At 42.4% G+C, this 12,627-nt stretch overlaps 1 long non-coding RNA gene across 1 annotated transcript; it reads right to left on the bottom strand.

Moving 5' to 3' along the window:
* Window positions 1-4,084: 4,084 nt before the first annotated feature.
* LOC309663714 lies at window positions 4,085-12,401 on the bottom strand. The gene is made up of 2 exons (XR_014265420.1): window positions 9,878-12,401; window positions 4,085-9,809 (listed from the first exon to the last, which is right to left on the bottom strand). It is a non-coding gene; the product is annotated as an uncharacterized lncRNA (long non-coding RNA).
* Between the last annotated feature and the right edge of the window lie 226 nt (window positions 12,402-12,627).

The following is a 12,627-nucleotide window of genomic DNA, read 5'->3' on the forward strand; positions in this document are numbered from 1 at the left end:
ATTCAATGATAGAGGTAATAAGACAGTATATGGTAAAGAGAAATAGAATGTTTAAAAAATCTTAACCGTTTTATGCCTATTGCCTTACAGCCCTTCTTTTAGTGCACTTTAACTTGAACTAGAGAAGCTGGCTAGCTTTGTCCTCATTCTTCTCTTGCTCTCTTAACATCTTTAGAGATGTTCATGCTCAGGCAGGAGCCCAGGACCTGCCTTGAGGCTTGAAGCTTCAAAAGACAAGCACAAAGCCCCGCAGGTTACATTTTCAAAACCTTTCAATTATCTCAAAAGTTTTGCTTAAGCTTGTGGCTAAGTGTTGGGTCTTTATTCTAAAGCAGGGGCAGGGCCTGCCGTGCCATTCAAAGTGAATCCAGAGATGATGAAACCCACTCGATCCCCACTTATTTCCCCCTGACTGCGTTAAAGTAGATATGGTTTGCACTTAGTACTGTGGCAGAGAAAAGAATCCCCATCCTTCTTTTGTGCCTGGTCCAGGTCTTTGATGTCTAATGTTGCAAAGTATTGCAATGCTGGAGCTGTCAGGCACTTTGCCACCCTCCTTCTCCACCTCCCCAAGCGGTGTTATTTCTTGAGGGTTTACCTTTTGTATTAAGATCTTAGTCATCGAAGCATGGTAAAGCAATTTTAGATCATTATATAATTTTTCCACAAAATTCAATCGGCTTTTATAAAATCTGCTATGTACCTGGCATTGTACTTGGCACTAAAGCGCACAGAAAAGATTGCAAGGATCTCTCTTGTTTGCAGAAAAAAAAAATCATACATATACAACAATTGCAAGACATCATAAGTCAGAACACAATCAAACAGTAGCATGTAAACAGGAGAAGGCGAATTATGTTGTATATAAAAATGAGGCAATATACATGATTTTTGACCATTTCAACTGTATTTTTCTTTAATGTGTATAAATAAAAAGCCTCAGTTCTTTTGAATGTCTTCTCTCTTACTCATTCTGATCTATAGCATGTAATCCATAAAAAGCCATTGCTCCCTCCATAAATCTTCTTTAATTCAAAGCATGACTCTTAGAGTTCAAAAACTGAGCAGATTAGCTATTGCTGCTGCCCCTCACTGAAATTGTCGGCGTATAAACATCTCCCTGGAGTCACAACTACAGTCGGCACAAGAATAAATCAAAAGTCAGCTATGAGTTCCAATGATTTATCAATGAGTTTTTTAATGGTGTGTGTCTGAATTATAGCATTTTTGCAAACCCCACCAGCAATTGCTATTTTCATTAGTTCATAACATTTTTAGAGTTTGTGTTCTCACATAAATACACATACACACATACGCGTATTTGCATCTGTAGATTTTGCATTTCATAATGGCATATTCTTTGCCACTAGGTCAGCCACACTATTTTTGGAAACATTACTCTCCTTGCTTGGAATTCATAACCCTTTAATCAATCTAAAAATGACTTCATAACTTTTATAGCTTTCACTCCATGTTTTTGCAAAACCTTATTGTGATTGCAAAAGAGCTCTGTGCGGTTAAGGGGAAAAAAAAAAAAAAAGTGACTTCTCAGGATATACCCCCCAAAATGCTTTAGGTTTCTGTTTGGTGTTGAGATCTTGATGTGACTCATGAGTTGGTGTGCTAGGGTGAGCAGAAAATCGGAGAGGTGAAATATAGGAGCGTTTTTAAGTTAAACTGAAATTTTTACTCTATTGCTTCTCCAGTCACTAATTAAATTATAGTTGAATCACCCAGAACAATGCTTTCAGAAGTCCCTTTACCCTGGAAAAAAAGATTAACATTAATTTCAAATGCAGAACGTCATTAATTTTATTCATTAGGCTTAAATAGTTCTCTTACTAATTCATCATTCCCCTTTAGGGGGAGGGGGTCTAAAAGTTTTGTTTCCGCTTTTAAAACACAAAGGTTTTTGTTTTTGTTTTCCATTAAGTGAAATTTCATTTCACTTTAACTCTCTATTGATCTGATCGTAGTAAGTTTTGAAGCAGGACTTCTTAACAGTTTATACACATAGGACTCATGGGAGGGTCTTGTTGAACAGACTGATTCAGAAGGTCTGGAGTGGGGCCTGATATGCTGCCTTCTTTACAATCACCAGGTGATGTGTCCTTGCTGCTGGGCTGCAGATGATGCTTTGAAAGCACAATGCTCAAGTATCGGTAAGCAGGTGTGATTGCAAGCCTTCATCAATACTGTTATTTTTCTGTGAACCCACAGTGGCTTCCTAGGGTATATTTGCCTGAGGTCTCCTTCTCATGCCAAGTTCAGCCTTTCTTCCTCTCTGCAATGCTTATGTTAGAAGTCGCCAATCCAGAGGAATGTTCCAATAAACCTTAGGGACTTGGAATTGAGCTGGTTCTAACCTTTCTCCAGGTGTGTGTTTGTACAGAATTTGAAAATGTTCTAGCTGTGGGTAGAAAACTAAAATATGCTTTAGATGGACACATGTAAATGAGTTTAATGTGACACCTGCAGTCCCGTCCCACTGACCTCTACTCTTTCCCCAACTGCCAAGCATCACAGATCTAGAAGCAGCTCTGTGAGCTCCTCTCTACCAGGGATACTAAGGCAAGGCCAATCCATCCTCTGTCAGCTGCCCTAGTCCCCAGAAAACCCCTTGTACCAGGCTTACGCCCCTTCAGCTGGAATGAAAATTGTGCTTCTCAAAAAAAAAAAAAAAAAAAAAATTGTGCTTCTCAAAAGAGGAAATATAAGTCTGCTGAATGAACTTGAGTAAGAGGAACAAGAAGTTGAGGCCACTTGTACTACTAACAAATACAACTTATAAGTGCTTTTAGTTGGGGCAAGGGGTGGGTTAAAATGATGAGCCCTGCAGTGATTTAGCCATAAATTATCTATAGAGACATATAATAGGAGAGCAAATGAGTCACGTGACATTTACGTACTTTAGGTCCCCACAGAGACGGTGGGGAAATGGTGCCATGCTCTCCAGGTGGATGCACTAATCGCTGAATGCCACACAGACTGTGTGTCCAGGTATGCAGAACAGTTGTAACCTGCACCCTACTGGGTGTACACATGTGCCACACCTGTGCCACCAGCCCCTACTGGCCAATAGCAAAAAAGGAGATTTCAGTCAAGATCGACTTAGTTTCAGAAATGCCCCAGAGGTGTTTGGATTTGTTGAGATGTTGAATTTATAAGTCCAGAATACGAACGCATGTGAGTGCTGCTTAGATGACTTCCAAGAGCCTGGCGCTGTCAGAAACAAATCACATAAAATACCCCATTTGTGGAAGAAGCTAAAAGAGTATCGACGTGGCTCATTATGCCGTTAAAAGATAAAATAACAAAAATAAAATAAAAGTAGGTCATTAAAAAGGACATGATGGAACATGAAAAATTAATAACAAAAGTTTAAGGAGCTTTTATTGTGAAAAATGAAAGTACAGAAAAGAAATTTAAATACATTTAAAATGTATGTAGATTCACAGTTATAGTTGTATTTGAGTATATCTTAGAGACAGCAATGATACTCCCTTTCTCAAAGTCAGTCACTAAGGATTCAGAGTCTAATGTAAGTTCTTTATGATATTAAAAAAAAACCTTTCTGTAAATTTCTTCATGTTTCCCTGGAAATAGAACAGATGAGGGACGCTGGTATTTCTTATCAATATCTGTAACCTATATAACTGTTAGTACATATCTGAACTAATACATTTACATGTTCCACCACGTGTCCAGTCCTTGTATTTCACCAAATTATCTAAGTCTGATTCTGTGCCAAATAACAAAATTCCATCCACATCATGTTCTCCACCATCAAATAGCAAGACAAGACAAAACAAAAATCACCATTTTCAAGAAACTTATACTCATCATGAATCACAGAACTATTTCTTTTTGGGGGCTGGAATGATCTTGCTTCTTCCTTTGCCTCCAACTTCTAGTACTGAGTGATAAATCTGGTAAAAATGGCATTACAGAACAAGCTGTTGTATCTAAATTAGCTAAAGAACGGATAGTTAAACCTCTCGAAGACTGTCGTGAATGATTAACCGCCTCTTTTATATTTGCCGTAGCTTAATAAACTTTTAGTTTTTTTTTTTTAAAGATCAAATTTATAGAGAGAATGTTTTGCTTATCTCTTTTTTAAATTTTATTTATTTATTTATTTATGGCTGTGTTGGGTCTTCGTTTCTGCGCTAGGGCTTTCTCCAGTTGCGGCAAGTGGGGGCCACTCTTCATCGCGGTGCGCGGGCCTCTCACTGTCGCGGCCTCTCTTGCTGCGGAGCACAGGCTCCAGATGCGCAGGCTCAGTAATTGTGGCTCACGGGCCCAGCTGCTCCGCGGCATGTGGGATCTTCCAGGACCAGGGCTCGAACCCGTGTCCCCTGCATTGGCAGGCAGATTCTCAACCACTGCGCCACCAGGGAAGCCCAAACTTTTAGTTTTGACAGGTGGGCAGGGTCACTGTGCTCAACAAAGGATTTGCAAACTGATATGTTATCATTTTGTAGTACAGTATGCCATCTGGCCTTACATTCTCTTATTTCTTACTTCCAGTAAGTTTTCTTATCACTGTACTTTCTATCAAGTCACTATATGTAGTTTTCATCATCCACTATTTTAACACCGCCACATCTACTGGTCACTCTATGGACCATTATGAGGCCTAAGATTTATATAATATCAAACCTGTTTGAAACTGTCTGCCCAACCTGTCAACCAGTTATTTTATCTTTTATGACAAGATTGCCTTACAGCCAATTAGTTGTGTGGGAAACTGCTTCCTGCAAAGATGTTTACAGAAAATACCGGGCCCCGTGCATGTTTATTCAAAGACAATTATGAACATCCTTTGAGATGTTTAAAGACCCAGATTCTGGAGATTTAGAACAAATTTCACAGGGCATAACGATTTGTGCATAAGACACTATACTAGAAACTCCAAATCTTAGAGTTGGAAGCAACATTAGAGGTCATTAGTCCAAACTCCACTCAAAGCTGGAATCCTCTCTGCCGCATTCCTTGGCAGATGGTCATTCAGGCTCTGTCTGAACCTTTCCAGGGATGGGAAACACACCACTTTTTGAGATAACCCATCCCCTAATGACAGCTCCAAATGTTGAAACATGCTCCCTGACATGGAGTCCAAATATACCTTTCTTAAATTTCCACCCATGGGTCCTATTTCTGCCATATGGAGCCATAAAGGATGTCTTCACCTTCTTCCACCTTGAAGAAATTTACTAGTTTCACTAGACATAGCAGGGAGCCCAGTACATAGTAATTGCTCAATAAATGTGTGTTGAATTGAATGTACAGGTTTTCCGCCATCTGTTCAGTTAGAATCTCATGTGGTTCATATTGTTCTCTCTTGCCCATTGTATATCACCGAAGATTATCAAATGCTTTGCTAAAATCAAGCACTGTCGTATAATAGAAATGAGCACACTAGACTAAGTAGACCCAGATTTTAGTACTTGCTTTCTGTGAGTCTCAAATAATCATTTTTAGTCTTTGTTTCCACTTTGTTTCCACTTATAAATTATTATTTATAATAATAATGAGAATTATTATTATCTGGCCTGTTACACATACAATGATTGTAAGGAGCAACTATAATAATATACATGAAGATAGTCTATAAATTACCATGTCCTAACTACACAAACATTAGTGCTCATGATTCTGTTATGCCATTCCTTTGATCTCCTAATCAGTGTAGTATTACTTAGATTAAAAAAAAAATAGGATTCATTTAATACCACTTGTCCTTAATGAAGCCATGCTGGATGCTAGTGATCACTGCTTGATTTTTCTACATGCTCACTAAGGACTAGGAGTCCTTACCTTCTTTGCTTCCTATTTTGACTTAGCTTTTAAAACCTTAACTGTACTGGAAAATTCAGGTTCTGTTTGCATTTATGTGAACTATGCAACACTATTTAGTAGACAGAAGGATTAGAAGAAAACACTTTCATCTTTCTCATCTACTGTGGACACATACACTATTTTAAATCTTTAAAATAATTTTGGATAGATTTTTTTAAGCAACAAAACCTCTTGTCAATTTTGTTTTAAAAAGGAGTGGAAAGCAAAGCACAAATCATGCAGAATGGGAACATTTGAGGAGGCCCTTATAAACCCTTACCGTGCAGACTACAACTAAAAAGCAAAAACAAAAACTTCATTTGTATGACTTCATCACATGAAGGTTGTGAACAATTTTAACAACCATGAATTAATTCTTTATATAGACTCTGTTGAAAACCCATAATAAGCAAAATGATATCAATGTTTGTATTTAGTTCCCCTAAAATGATAAATACCTTTATGAAATAAAATATAACAGAATTATTCCTTATTTCCTCTGGGCTGAACTGGAGAATTTTATCCATGGAATATAATAGAAATTACTGAAATTTCTCAGCAACTGTAAATGAATTGATTTCATTTAATGCTGCTGTTTTACAAAACATTCGAACTTCCCCGATGATGCTGAAATTGGGGAAACCAAATCACTTTTAATAGACTTGATCTGGCTGTGTGTAAAGATGGTGATACACCTCAGAAAAAACTAGGCAGCTACCCATACATGTCAAATGAAAGGCACAATTTGAAAAGGAAGCCATGATTTTATAACTAGTTTTATATTAATCCCAGAGATCTGAGCAGAAAACTCAGTTTATTCACACAAAACTAATTAAGCCTAAATACTGGCTAGAATCTAAACTACACATTTAACAGTAGACTAGGAGAACTTTCAAATACTTCCACAAGTCTCAACAGAATAACTCATAAAACGCTAACCAACCTGGTCCATAATTTGTGGATGTCCTGACACAGAGAATGTGGAATTTCCACTGGATCAATACAAAATGTGTCCACATAATGCTTTGCTGTTTGGGGGGGGGGGTGTTAATTGCAATTCTCATATCGTTCCACCACCCAAGGAAGTGTTAGAAACTATAAATTTTAGTATTTCACACATGTTGGTTATGATAACAAGTTGTCTGGCAAGGGAACGCTGAACCTTTATGTAACATTTCCAACTCAGGAAAAGTAGTTGGTAGATCATACCTTTAGTAGCTTAGAAAAGAATAATCACGGAGAGGGGTGCACGTTTACATTTAGCCCCACTCTTGGTCCCATAAAGACAGAGCTATTAAGAAGTTTTCAAAATCCCCTTATTTAAAAGAGTTTAATGTCATAAAACCTTTGGGCAAGGTCCTGTAAGCCCATTTTCATGGAAGAACTAGGAGACTCTGCTAAATTGGTAAAGAAGAAATATTATTCCCAGAAGCCCAGCAACATGTCCCTTCCGTGCAACCTTCCAACGACAGAAATTAAAATTCAATGTTGGCAAAATGTTATGGACACCTGTGACATGCCAGGAGCAATTCCACACATTCTACAGTAAAGAACAAGGGAGAACAAAATCCCTGGCCTTCATGAAGCCTACATTCTACTGCAGGAGGAGGCTGGGACAGAGGAGAACAGAAAATTAGAAAAAGGAAAGAAAATGTTCATTACTGATAAAGGTTTTAATGAAAAGAAGACAGGGTGATCTGATGGTGTTCCTGGCCAGTTCCTGTAGATTGAGGGAGTAGCCAAATATTCTGTTGAGGGATGTCTACTTTGGAAATGCAGTTGGTTAGTACTTCTCCCACCCTGCCTCAAATGGCTTCCCTTTGCTCGGAGGACCAAGTCTACATCCTCAACATGACCCGCTGGCCCTGCAAGGTCTGGCTCTACCTGCCTCTCTGTACCCTGCCATGGTGTGCTACCATCACTCCATTAGGTGTTCAGCTTTTATGTCTTCATAATCAGTTGGAATTTATCATCTATTTGCATGACTTTTGACTTGTGTCTGAGTCCACTAGTAGACTGGAAACCCCATGAGGACAGGGGCCACACCTGGTTTTGCTCACCACTGTATCCCCAGCACCTGGCACAACTTCTGGTACATGATAGATGCTAAATACATATTTGGGTATGTATGAATGCCTGAGAGGGCCATGTAGGGATCTCAGATACCAGTGCACAGCAATCCCCCTTACCAGTCAGCTCCATGATCACAGGGTCTAGTGATTTTCTTTCAAGTGTAGTTTAAAAACTGTTGATTCTCACTCAGCTAAGGTATTTTGAGTAACTACCAGGTTCAGGGATCTGTACTAAACATTTAAGAAATAAAAAGATGACAATGCCTGGCTCCTGTCCTTAAGGAACTTGTATCTTGTTTAGTCTTTTCATAAGTGAAATAACTCTAAGGGAGATTGTAGCAAGTATTCATTTATTTATCCAACCAAAACATGTGCCAGGAGCTACTCCATGATGAGTCCGTGACTTTACAAAGTTATGGTCTAATGGGGAAACCGGGCTTAGTCAAATATTCACCCAAATACATAAGTGCCACTGTGATACGTGTTACGGAGGAAAGCACTGCTCTTTGACTGTATAGCGGGGCTTGGGAGTGAGCATCTCATCCATCCACAGCCCAGGGAAGGGTTCTGAGGGAGAGTGTGCTAGGCAGAAGTGGAAGTGAGCTTCACTTCTCAGGACCACTTCAGAGACCTGAGCAGCGGTCACTGAGGCCAGGACAGAGACAAAAGAGGAATGTGTTAGATAGTATTTCACCTTCTACTTTAAAGAACAGGCAGAAGCTTAAAAACACATAACCCTGGGCAAATCCGGAAGGGCAGGCTAAGGAAATGGGAAGAAGAGGTCCAGTGGCAATAGAATTGGGAGGACCTTGGAGGGTTTGCAGTGGTCTGGGTTGGTTTGAGGGTTGCAAGCCTGAAGGAGGTTAGTGGGACACAAGGACAGAAACAGAAGTTGAAGAAGACTGTGCAAGACTATACGTGCTCAGAGAAGGATTGATGTAGAAATAGTGGACAGCCGTGCTCACCTCCTCCATCTCCTCCACACCTCCTTGCTGCCGGTATGGCAGAAGGACATAGCCCGGATGGCATCCTGCCCTCCTCCTCAAGTACATCACTACCTTCGTGCTCTGCTCTTCCCCCAGCAGTATCATCCGCTTTCTTTCCATTGGCTATTTTGCCTCAGTCAGTTCTTTTCACAGGGGCCTTGATCTTGTATCCTTCCCTAACATCCACCACCTGGTCTCTCTTTATCTCTACAGACAAGCTTCTTCAGACATCAGTCTACACTGACCCTCTCCACTTGCCCATGTTGCTCATTGAGGCTTCAACCCGCTGCCACGTGTCTTCTACACCATTGCTCCTTTACACCGCCCTTGCCAAGGGTGTGCATGGCCCACCTCCTTGGCTGTTCAGCACGCACTTTTCAGCCCTAATTTTACTCTACACCACTCTGTGGTGTTCAGTACTACTGACTCCTGTCTGCTCCCAGAAACTTCCTCTTCCGTTAGTTTTCAGAACCATATCTCTTCTATTTTCTGGGCCATCCTCATGGAATGCCTCTTCTCTAACCACACTCTTGTACAGTGTCCCTGGAAACAGACGGGGGGGGGGGTAGAGAGTTACCTGCAGAAGGTTTGTTGGGGAGGACCCTTGGGAAATACACCTGTAAGGAAGAGAGAAGACAGGCGTGGGTAGAGGGAAAAGCTGACCCACAAGGAGGCTGTAGCCAAGCCTAAGGGGAGCTCTAGAGCAGGAATAACCCTTCAGAGTTGTCCCAAATTGAAGCCAGGGGGCTGGGCCTTTGTATCCAGGCATCAGCCAGTCATTGGCGACAGGCCATCATCTGGGAGGGTTGTGGTGTTTGGCAAGGCGAGTCCCTGTGGCTGAGAGGGATTCCCATTGAGGGCCATTCGCTGCTATGCAGACCTCACACTCTGCACATTGAAACTGAACTCACTACCTCTGCTCCAACACTCTTGCAAACCTACTTCTTAATTCCCCATCTTTTTTAATGGCACCAGCACCCATGCAGCTGGATTTCTAGAGCCAGACATGTTCTTCTCTCTCCCCTCATGTCCCACTTCCAAATAGTCACCATGTCCTGTAAATGTTACCTCCTTAATATCTCTTGCATCCTTCCCTCCCCTCCATTTCTGCTGCGAACACTTAGGTTCAGACCCTCATTCCTCACTCCCATTTCTCTCAGTGGGGCCTCTTTTTCCAGTCATGACATCCTGCAGTCTACAACTCTGTTTTGTACAAAGTTTAAAATCCTTTAACTGCCTTCTCACTGCTGCGAGGTCAAGTCTAAACTCCTTAGGATGTCACAAAAGTCCTTTCCTGATCTGCCTTTCCTGTTGTCTCCCTCCCTTTCCGAATTCCCCTTGAGTACTTATTCCTAGCTAACTGACCCTCAAGAGTCTGATGTACAGAGGCAACTCTTGAGAGTTTAGGAAGGCAACCCACACACTAGATCATGTTATATTTGGAAATGATTTCTTCTCAGTCAGAAACAAAGCCTTTGGCCCAGAACAGTGATAAGCAAGGCATTTCATTAAATGCCAGTATTAATCCCAGGGGGTCACGTGACCTTTGGAGCTGCCCAGCCTTGGCAAGAAGACAGCCCCTGCCTGTTATCTGCACTAATCTGAGACCACATGTCGCCTCTAAACCCTTATTGAGCATGATGTATGCACCCAGCTGTTAACAATGATACACTGTCAATGCCAAGATTAGGCATGATTCCCTGGGCACTTATACAGCCCTGCTTGCTAATCCAGGCTGCCCGCTGGGATAGGCAAGAGAGAAGCAAGGTCACCCCCAAGTTGATGAGGGGCAGTGGGGACTCTTGCCACTATGTGCCTGGTGGCGATATGCTGTGTCTTATTTCTCCACATCAGGCCAGATAACATCAAGTGGGATATAAGTTCTCTTCATTGGTCTTATGTGACAGGAAGGCATTCATTGCACGTTTCTGGTCTTAATCATGGCCAGAGAAGGAAAGAAGGGGGCAAGAGAGATAGCTTCTGGTGAAAACAGAGCCCCTCTCTGAAAAGTGCATGCCAAGTTCTGCTTCAAGTGTAGCAAGCTCGCCTTTTGATCTCTGGCAGGGAACCCAGCACCACCAGGGCAGCCAGCCCCAGCGGCTGAACTCAGCCTCCAGCCCCTTGGGTGGTGAGGGATGTTTTTGCTTTGGTGTCAGCAGGACCTGACTGCAGTATTTTGGAACCACGGCTGGCTTCCTCCTCGTCTCCCCGCGGCCCCGTCCCCTCGCTCAGGTTTCAAGCCTGTCCCTTCCGAGCTGCCCTCTTGCGTCGGCTCTCTTCTTGCGCTCCTGAATGTTACCCTAGAGGGGGCTGCAGCACCGCAGGCTTCCTCCCCGCCGCCACCATTTGCTGTTGTTGGCTGCAAGTCCCTTGCCCGGCGCCAGCTCCTCGGCAGCCAGCAAGGACCCTGCGCTCGGCTTACGCAAACAGACAAGCGGGAGCAGAGAGAGTCTGGACACGCAAGGCAGCCCCTCTCTCCGACCCCCGCCCCTGCATTCTGAATCCGACCTGTGCATTTCATCAAATGTACATTTCACCAAATGTGCGTGGTCCCCAGCTTCCCCGGCGGACACAGCGGCCAGGGCTCCCTTCCAGAGCCATTGTAGTCCTTCCCCCATCTATACACACTGCCCTGCTGTACGTGATGAGGGGGTGGCAGGTCTTTTTCTTCCTTATTCTTTTTACATAATTCAATATTGGTATTCTGCAAAGTTCCTTCTGGAAGCTCCTTTTGCATTGCATTCTAGAAGCATATTAAGAAACATTAGAGGGCTTCCCTGGTGGCGCAGTGGTTGAGAATCTGCCTGCCAATGCAGGGGACACGGGTTCGAGCCCTGGTCTGGGAAGATCCCACATGCCACGGAGCAACTAGGCCCGTGAGCCACAACTACTGAGCCTGCGCGTCTGGAGCCTGTGCCCCGCAACAAGAGAGGCCGCGACAGTGAAGGGCCCGCGCACCGCGATGAAGAGTGGCCCCCGCTTGCCGCAACTAGAGAAAGCCCTCGCACAGAAACGAAGACCCAACACAGCCAAAAATTAATTAATTAATTAAAAAAAAAAAAAAAAAAAAGAAACATTAGAGTCTTCTTGCCTAGGTCATGACCGACCGCCCTGCCAGGGACTTGTATATCCAGCACTGGCAAGTCCCATGTCCTTTGGACAACAGGGTCACCCCTGGTGCCTTTGGCTTCATTTTCCTTTACTGATGCGTTCCAGCAATGCAGTAAAGAATACATAACTTCCTAACAACTGGATTTGCTCATTGTTATTTCTTACTGAAGAGATTCAGTTTTTAGAAATATATGGCAGATATAAGGAAATGAGAAACACCATCATCGCAACCATTTTTTAAAAAAAATTGAATACTTACATTGTACTTTGTTTGCAACTGTATCCTCAGAGTCCCCATGGCTCCCAGACGCTTCATCGGGTCTCACTGAATGAATGCCAGGCAGTGTGCTAAGCACATTACGTTACCATCGTATTTCATCTTCATGCAGTCCTGTCATTTGATAGATAATTAAATGGAGATGTAGAGGATGATCTGTGTCCCCTAGGTCATATAATAAGAAAGTCCCTTTGACCCCCGGTGTGGTCTGAGCCTAGGCTCTTATTTCACTCCACTGCTTCATACAATTCAGTAACTTGCTATTTATATTCAATTTTTAATTTTCCCCCAAATCCTCAGATATCTTCTCTATAGCACTGGCTAGCTAACCACTGCAGAT

The sequence above is a fragment of the Balaenoptera physalus genome, assembly GCF_965194825.1.
Source record: "Balaenoptera physalus genome assembly, chromosome: 7".
Taxonomy (NCBI): Eukaryota; Metazoa; Chordata; class Mammalia; order Artiodactyla; family Balaenopteridae; genus Balaenoptera; species Balaenoptera physalus.